The 8,022-nt window shown below is 38.2% G+C and overlaps 1 protein-coding gene across 2 annotated transcripts in view; it reads right to left on the reverse strand.

Moving 5' to 3' along the window:
• Positions 1 to 8,022, reverse strand: part of RAB4A (RAB4A, member RAS oncogene family) — a 45,548-nt gene that overhangs the window by 25,923 nt on the left and 11,603 nt on the right. The window lies entirely within an intron of this gene.

Below are 8,022 nucleotides of genomic sequence, written 5' to 3' on the forward strand. Positions count from 1 at the left end.
AAAATATAAAATGGAAAAAACAAATTTAATAGCTCAATACTTACATTAAACATAAACCATATAAATATACCAATTAAAAGACAAAGATTGGCAGGTCAGATGGAAAAACATGACCTGACTACATGCTGCCTCCAAGAAACTCACTTCAATTATGATTTCAGGCAGGTTGAAAATGAAAGAATGAAAAAAAATAATATCACGCAAATTTTAATCAAAGTCAATCATTATCATTATCAGATAAAACATGCTTTAGGGCAAAGAAAATGACCAGAGACAGAGAGGGTCACTGTATAATGATAAAAGGGTAAATCCCCCAATAGGATATAGGAATCCTCAATGTGTGCACTAAAAAATGGAGCTATAAAATAAGTCAAACTAAAACCTGACAGAACCGAAAGGAGAAACAGACAAGCCCACCATTATGGCTGTAAACGTCAACACCTCTCTCTCAACAACTGACAGAACCTAGACAGAAATCAGCAAAGATACAGAAGAACTCAGCACAGTCAACCAACAGGTTTGAGTCAACGTTTATAGAACACTCCGCCCAACAAGAGCAGGGTACATATTCTTTTCAAGGTCCCATGGAACGTGTATCAAGGTAGACCACACCCTGGGCCATAAAATAAACTTTAACAAATTTAAAATGATTGCAATCACAAAGAATGTGTTCTCCAACCACAATGGCATCAAGCTAGAAATCAGTAACATAAAGACAAAAGGAAAATCTCCAACTACTCGGATACTAACCAGGACACTTCTAAACAACCCATGATTTAAAGAGGGTCTCCTGGGAAATCGAAAACTACACTGAACTGAATGGAAATGAAAATATAACTTATCAAGATTTGTGGGTTACAACTAAAGCAGTGCTGAAAAGAAAGTTCAGAGCACTACATGACTACATGCATATATTAGAAAAGAGGAAAAGTCTCAATTATCGAAGCACCTCAAAACCTAGCATAGGAAGAGCAAAATAAACATAAAACAAGCAGAAAGAAGGAAACCAAGAGCAGAAATCAATGAAACTGAAAACAGAAAAACAAAGAGCTGATTCCTTGAAAAGATCAATAAAATTGACAAACTCTAGCAAAACTGGTGAGTTGAAGGATGTGGGGGCTGATCAAGGAAAAGGGCATGACCTTGAGACGGTCACGGCACACACCTACCTTCGTCCGGGTAGCACCGTGACAACTTAGACAGGCTGCGTGGGAGGGGAGTCCCTCACGGCAGGAGGCCTTGCCGACAAGGTGCCCGGCGGGCAACAGGGCAAGGGGACACCTGGGGAGAAGAGCACCCCCTCCAAGGGGGCTTAACGTGTCCAGGTGACGTCGCTCGGCAGCATCTGCTGGAGGTCTGTGACAGCCCCAGAGCTTGCCTGATCAGAGGTGAGCAGACGGTGAGCGCGGCTTCACCGGGTATTCAAAGCAGGCAGCCACTTATGGCTAAAAATGATGATGTGCTTCTCTGGGCCGTATTTAAAGCAACTGAGTATGTAAGAATTTGAATCTGGCGCTGGCAGGCTTTGAACTAACGTCTCAGCTTGTTGGGGAGAAGAAAACCACAGAGGCGCCAAAGTGCAGGGGCCACTGTTAACTCAGCGATGTAACAAACACTGACCGAAAAAAAAAAAAAAAAGACAGCAAGTGAGGACACAAATAGCCAATGTCAAGGTGCAGCACTACAGACCCAGCAGGATGACAAAGGAGGAGCAATAACAGCTCCACACACTTTAATTTGACAACTTACAAGAGATGGACCCATTTTTTGAAAACGCAAAGTCCTACAACTCACCCAACATAAAACAGATCGCTTAAATAGTCCTATAACTATAAAGGAAACTGAATTTGTAATTCTAAAACTCACACAAAAGAAACGTTCAGGCCAAGATGGTTTTACTAGAGAATTCTACAGACATTTAAGAAAGAACCAACACCAATTCTATACCACGTCTTTGAGAAAACTGAAAAGGAGGGAACCCTTCCCTAGTCATTTTCTGAAGTTAGTATTTCCCTGATACCAAAGCCAGAAAAGGACAGTATTAAAGCAACACCAACCACAGAACAGTATCTCTCATGAACACTTAACAAAATATTAGCAAACAGAATTCAGTTTTATATATACATATAAATTATACACTATGACCAAGTGGGCTTTGTTTCAGAGATGAAAGGCTGGTTCAATATCTGAAAAATCAATCAATGCAATTACTCTATTGACAGGCTAAAAAGAAAAATCACATGGTCCTATCAACTGATGCAGAAGAAGCATTTCACAGAAATCAACACTCATTCATGATAAAAACTCTCAAAAACAGAAACAAAAAACCAGAAAGGAACTTCCTCAACTTGATAATGATCATTTAGAAATTTCTACAGCTAACCTTACACTGAATGGTGAAAAGACTGCTTTCTCCCTAAGACCAGAAACAAAGTAAGACTATCTGCTCTCACCACTCTTTTTTTCTTTTAAATCTGTTTTTATATATAGTGGTTAACATGTGCAAATCTCAACCCCCCAAATTTATGCCTTCCCAACCCCTTCCCCACCCCAGTAACCATAAGATCATTTACTATGTCTGTGAGTCTGTTTCTGTTTTGTAGAGGAATTCATTAGTATCCTTTTTCTTTCTTTTTTTCCTCTTTTTTTAGATTCCCCATATGAGTGATACCATATGGTATATTTCTTTCTCTTTCTGGCTTACTTCACTTAGAATGACGATCTCCAGATCCATCCATGTCACTGTAAATGGCATTATTTTATTCTTTTTTATTGCTGAGTACCATTGTATAAATATAGGCAACTTCTTTATCCAGTCATCTATCGATGGACATTTAGGTTGTCTCCATGTCTTGGCTGTTGTATACAGTGCTGCTGTGAACACTGGGGTGCATGTATCTTTCTGAATTAGAGTTCCCTCCAGATATGTGCCCAGGAATGGGATTGCTGGATCGTATCCCACCACTCTTATTTAATATCCCTGTTTGATATTAAATAAGAGTAAGGCATACAAAGTAAGGAAACAAAGGTACACAGATCAAAAAGGAAGAAATAAAATTGTTCCTATTGGCAGATAATGATTGTCTACAAAGAAAAATTGAAGGACTCTTAAAAAAAAAAAAAACCTCCTATCACTGGTAAGTGAGTTAAGCAAGGTCAAGACTGTAGGATATAAAAATCAATCGTATTTCTATATACTAACAACAAACACATCAGCATCAAGATTTAAAATATAATACCACTTATAATCACTGAAAAAAATGGCATAAATCTAACAAAACATGGGAAGGATTTCTATGCTAAAAACGACATAATGCTGATGAAAGAAACAAAAAAAAAACCCTCTAAATAAATAGAAAGACACACTGTGTCCATGGATTAAAGACTGGACAAAGCAAAGATGCTAATTCTCTCCAAATTGATGCCTATGTTTAAGAAAATTTCCTATTTCTAGCAAGAGACTTTTTGGTAGATACAGATAAGATGATTCTAAAATTTATATGGAAAGACAAAGGAACTAGCATAGCAAAAACAACTTTGAAAAAGAAACAGTGGAAGGAATCACTTCATCTGACACAGTAATCACAACGGTGAGGGGTGAGCAGGGGGAGAGACACATTCATCAACGGAACAGCACAGAGAACTAAGAAACAGACCCACATTAATATGTCCAGCTGCTTTTGAAGGTGCAAAAACCATTTAATAGAAGAAAGTTAGCCTTTTCAACAAATGGTGCTGAAGCAACTGGACATCCACAAGGGGGAAGAAAAAGGGCCTTGACCTAAGCCTCATATCTTATGCAGAATTAACTGAAAATAGACCACAGACTTAAAAGGTACAACATTAATATAAAACTTTTAGGAAAAATAGGAGATCCTCAGGACAAAGTAAAGAGGTCTGAGACTGGATTGGATGCCCCCCACCCCCAAAATCTATAAAAGGAAAAATTGATAAATTGGACTTCATCAAAATAGAAAACATTTGCTTTATAGAAAACTTTGTTAAGAGAATGAAAAGACAAGCTACAGACTGAGTGAAAAATCTGCAAAATATCCAATGTAGGACTAGCATCTAGAATATATATAAATTAATTTTAAAAAAAACCTCTCAAAACACAGTAAAAAAAAATTAAACAACCCATTTCTAGAACAAATAAATGAATTCAACAAGGTAGCAGGATACAAGATTAACATACAGAAATCTGTTGCATTTCTTCACAATAATAATGAAATATCAGAAAGTTAAAAAACAAATCCCACTTAAAATTGCATCCAAAAAAATACCAAGGTATAAACTTAACCAAAGAGGTGAAAGACCTATACACTGAAAAACACAAAACATTGGAAAGGAAATTGAAGGTGATAACAAGAAATGGAAAGATATCTCATGCTCTTGGACTGGAAGAATTAATATTGTTAAAACGACCATACTATCCAATCTACAGATTAATGCAATCTCTATCAAATTACCTAGGACATTTTTCACAGAACTAGAACAATTATCCTAAAATTTATATGGAACCACAAAAGACGCAGAATTGCCAAAGCAATCCCGAGGAAAAAGAACAAAGCTGGAGACATGACCCTCCCAGACTTCAGACTGTACTATAAAGCTATAGTAATCAAAAGAGCATGGTATTGGCACAAAAACAGACATATCGATCAGTGGACTAGAAATAAACCTACAGTCAATCAATCTATGACAAGGGAGGCAAGAATATACAATGGAGAAAAGACAGTCTCTTGAACAAGTAGGGTTGGAAGAGCTGGACAGCTACAAGTAAATCAATGAAATTAGACGCCTTCCCACCACATACAAAAATAAACTCAGAATGGTTTGAAGACCTGCAAATGGCCAACAGGCACATGAAAAGATGCTCAGCATCACTGCTCATCAGGAAAATGCAAATCAAAACCACACGACATGACACCATAAATCTCCTAGAAGAGAACATAGATAAAACACTCTCTGACACAAATGACAGCAATATTCCCTTAGAGCAGTCTCCCCAGGCAGAGAAATAAAAACAAACAAATGGGACCTAATCAATCTTAAAGCTTTTGCACAGCAAAGGGAACCATCAACAAAATGAAGAGACAACCTATGGAATGGGACAAAATATTTGCAAATGATGTGACCAACAAGGGCTTAATTTCCAAAATGCACAAACAGCTCATACAACTCAATAACAAGAAAGCAAACAACATAATCAAAAATAGGCAGAAGACCTAAATAGACATTTCTCCAAAGAAGACATACAGATGGCCCACAGGCACACAAAAAGATGCTCAGCATCACTGATCATCAGAAAATGCAAATCAGAACCACAGTGAGGTACCACCTGACACTGGTCAGAATGGCCGTCATCAAAAAAGTCTACAAATAACAAATGCTGGAGAGGGTGTGGAGAAAAGGGAACCCTCTTACACTGCTGGTAGGAATGTAAATTAGTGCAGCCACTATGGAGAAGAGTATGGAGGTTCCTCAAAAAACTAAAAATAGGGCTATGATATGATACAACCATCCCAATCCTGGGCATATATAAAGAAAAGATGAAAAAAGCCTCTAATTTGAAAAGACACATGCATCCCAATGTTCACAGCAGCACTATTTACAAGAGCCCAGACATGGAAATAACCCAAGTGCCCATCAATAGATGACTGGATTAAGAAGATGTGGGATACACACACACACACACACACACACACACACACACACACAGGAATATTACTCAGCCATAAAAAAGAATGAAATAATGCCACTGCAGCAACATAGAGAATATTAAGTCAGATGGAGAAACACAAATATTATGTGATATCACTTATATATGGAATCTAAAAAATTATATAATGAATGTATATACCAAACAGAAACAGACTCACAGACATAGGAAACAAACTTATGTTTACCAAAGGGGAAACGGAGAGGGGGAGGGATAAATTAGGAGTATGGAATTAGTAGATATAAACTACTATATGTAAAATAGAAAAGCAACAAGGATTTACTGTAAAGCACAGGGAACTATATTCAATATCATGTAATAACCTACACTGGAAAATAATCTGAAATATATATATAACTGAATCACTTTGCTATACAACTGAAACTAACAAAATATTGTAAATCAACTGTAATTCAACAAAAAAATTAATTACAAAATCAAACAACCCAAGTAGAAAATGGGCATAAGACATGAAGAGACATTTCACTGAAAAAGATAACACATGTGGCAAATGAGCATGTGAAAATATGTTTAAGATCGTTAGCCAACTAAAAAAAATGTTAGCCAATAAATTAGGGAAATGTAATTTAAAACCATAATGAGGTGTCACTACACACCTATCAGAAAGGCTAAAATAAATAGTGACAACACCAAATCCTGGCGAGGATGCACAGAAATTAGATCACTCCTACACTGCTGGTAGAAATATAACATGGTATAGCTAATCTGGAAAATTGACAGTTTCTCAAAAAAAACTAAACATGCAACCACCATGACTGAGCAACTGCACCCCTAGGCGTTTATCCCAGAAAACTGAAGACTTAACGATCACACAAAACCCTGCCCATGAACGTCTGCAGTAGCTTTATTTGTCATAGCCCCGAACTGCAAACCACCCAGATGTTCTGCAACAGGTGACTGGTTAAACAAATGAGTACGTTCATACCAAAGAATGATAATACTCGGCAATAAGTGAGTAGGGAGTGAACTGCTGATACAAGCAGTAAGCCGGATGGCTCTGCAGAGAATCACGCTGCGTGGAAAAGTCAATCCTGTAAGATTACGCACTGCGTGAGGCCATTTACAGAACACTCCTGAAACAAAGGAATTACAGAAATGATGAACAGATCAGTGGTTGCCCGGGGCTAAGGAGGTGGGGGGAGCAGGGAGGAAGAGTATGTGTCTCCAAAAGGGCACAGGAGAGATCTTTGTGCTGATAGAAGTGATCTGTGTCAGTAGCCGGGGCAGCATCAGTATCCTGGTTGTGATGTCATGACGGTTCTGCAATGTGACCACTGGGGAAAACAGAGTAAAGGGCACATGAGATCTCTGTTCTTAAAACTGCCTGTGAATCCATGATGATCTCAGAAAGTTTTATAAAAATTAGAAGAATAGGTGATGTTATCAGACAATGACTGTAAGTTTACTACACACATTCAAACAGAAAGGATTACCAAAGGATGTGCTTCAAGGGGGAAACGGTACCCAGAAGGAAGGAGCAGCAGGTGAGGCACCAGGCTGTGCATCCTGGTATTTTTCTGTCTGGAAATATCTGAGCTTGGTTGACACAAATAAAACCAAGCACCCCAGTGGGCAATCACATTCCCCGTAGGTGACAAGGATCCAACTTTATGAAGAGGTTCAGTTAAACTCCTCCTGCTGATGAGGGAATTTGGATTTCACAGCCCTCCTTGGAACCGAGAGCCAGGAGACGGATCTACAAAACCTGACGTTCTCTCCTTGGGGTGTGAGGCTCGCTGGTTTTTTACAGCAGTGAGGCTATCACACACCACGCCCACATCTGTGATTCCGGTACAAAATGCACCAGTTATACTGACTTATTTTGTTTTTAAAATCTGTGGGATTTTTTCTTTCTTTTTCTCTTTCCTTTCTTGAAGTTGAAATGACATACACATTGCACATCATGTATATATGTCACGTGTACAGTGCTTAACAGCTACAAAAAGTCTTCAGAGGAGCAGGTACACAGTCATACGACAGAGCAATGAATGGAGTGCTGTGCAAGATACATTGCTAGGTTGTATAAGATAGTTTAAGTATGAACTACTTAAACAATTGTGTCTACTTTAATTGGTTTTGATGTTGTTTCATTATAGCGGATGTTAATTTGCTCAAAATCACCAAGAAATTTTTTCCAACCAAATTATGATAATTACATTCACCTGACGAGGGTGTCCTCGGAAGGAATGCAGCTTCAGGGCGGGGGAAAGAGCATATCCCCAAATAGAAAATCTAAACCAGCTACATGCTACTACGCTATTTTTCATTCTGCATGAGAA

The sequence above is a fragment of the Camelus ferus genome, chromosome 11 (assembly GCF_009834535.1).
Source record: "Camelus ferus isolate YT-003-E chromosome 11, BCGSAC_Cfer_1.0, whole genome shotgun sequence".
NCBI classification, from domain to species: Eukaryota; Metazoa; Chordata; class Mammalia; order Artiodactyla; family Camelidae; genus Camelus; species Camelus ferus.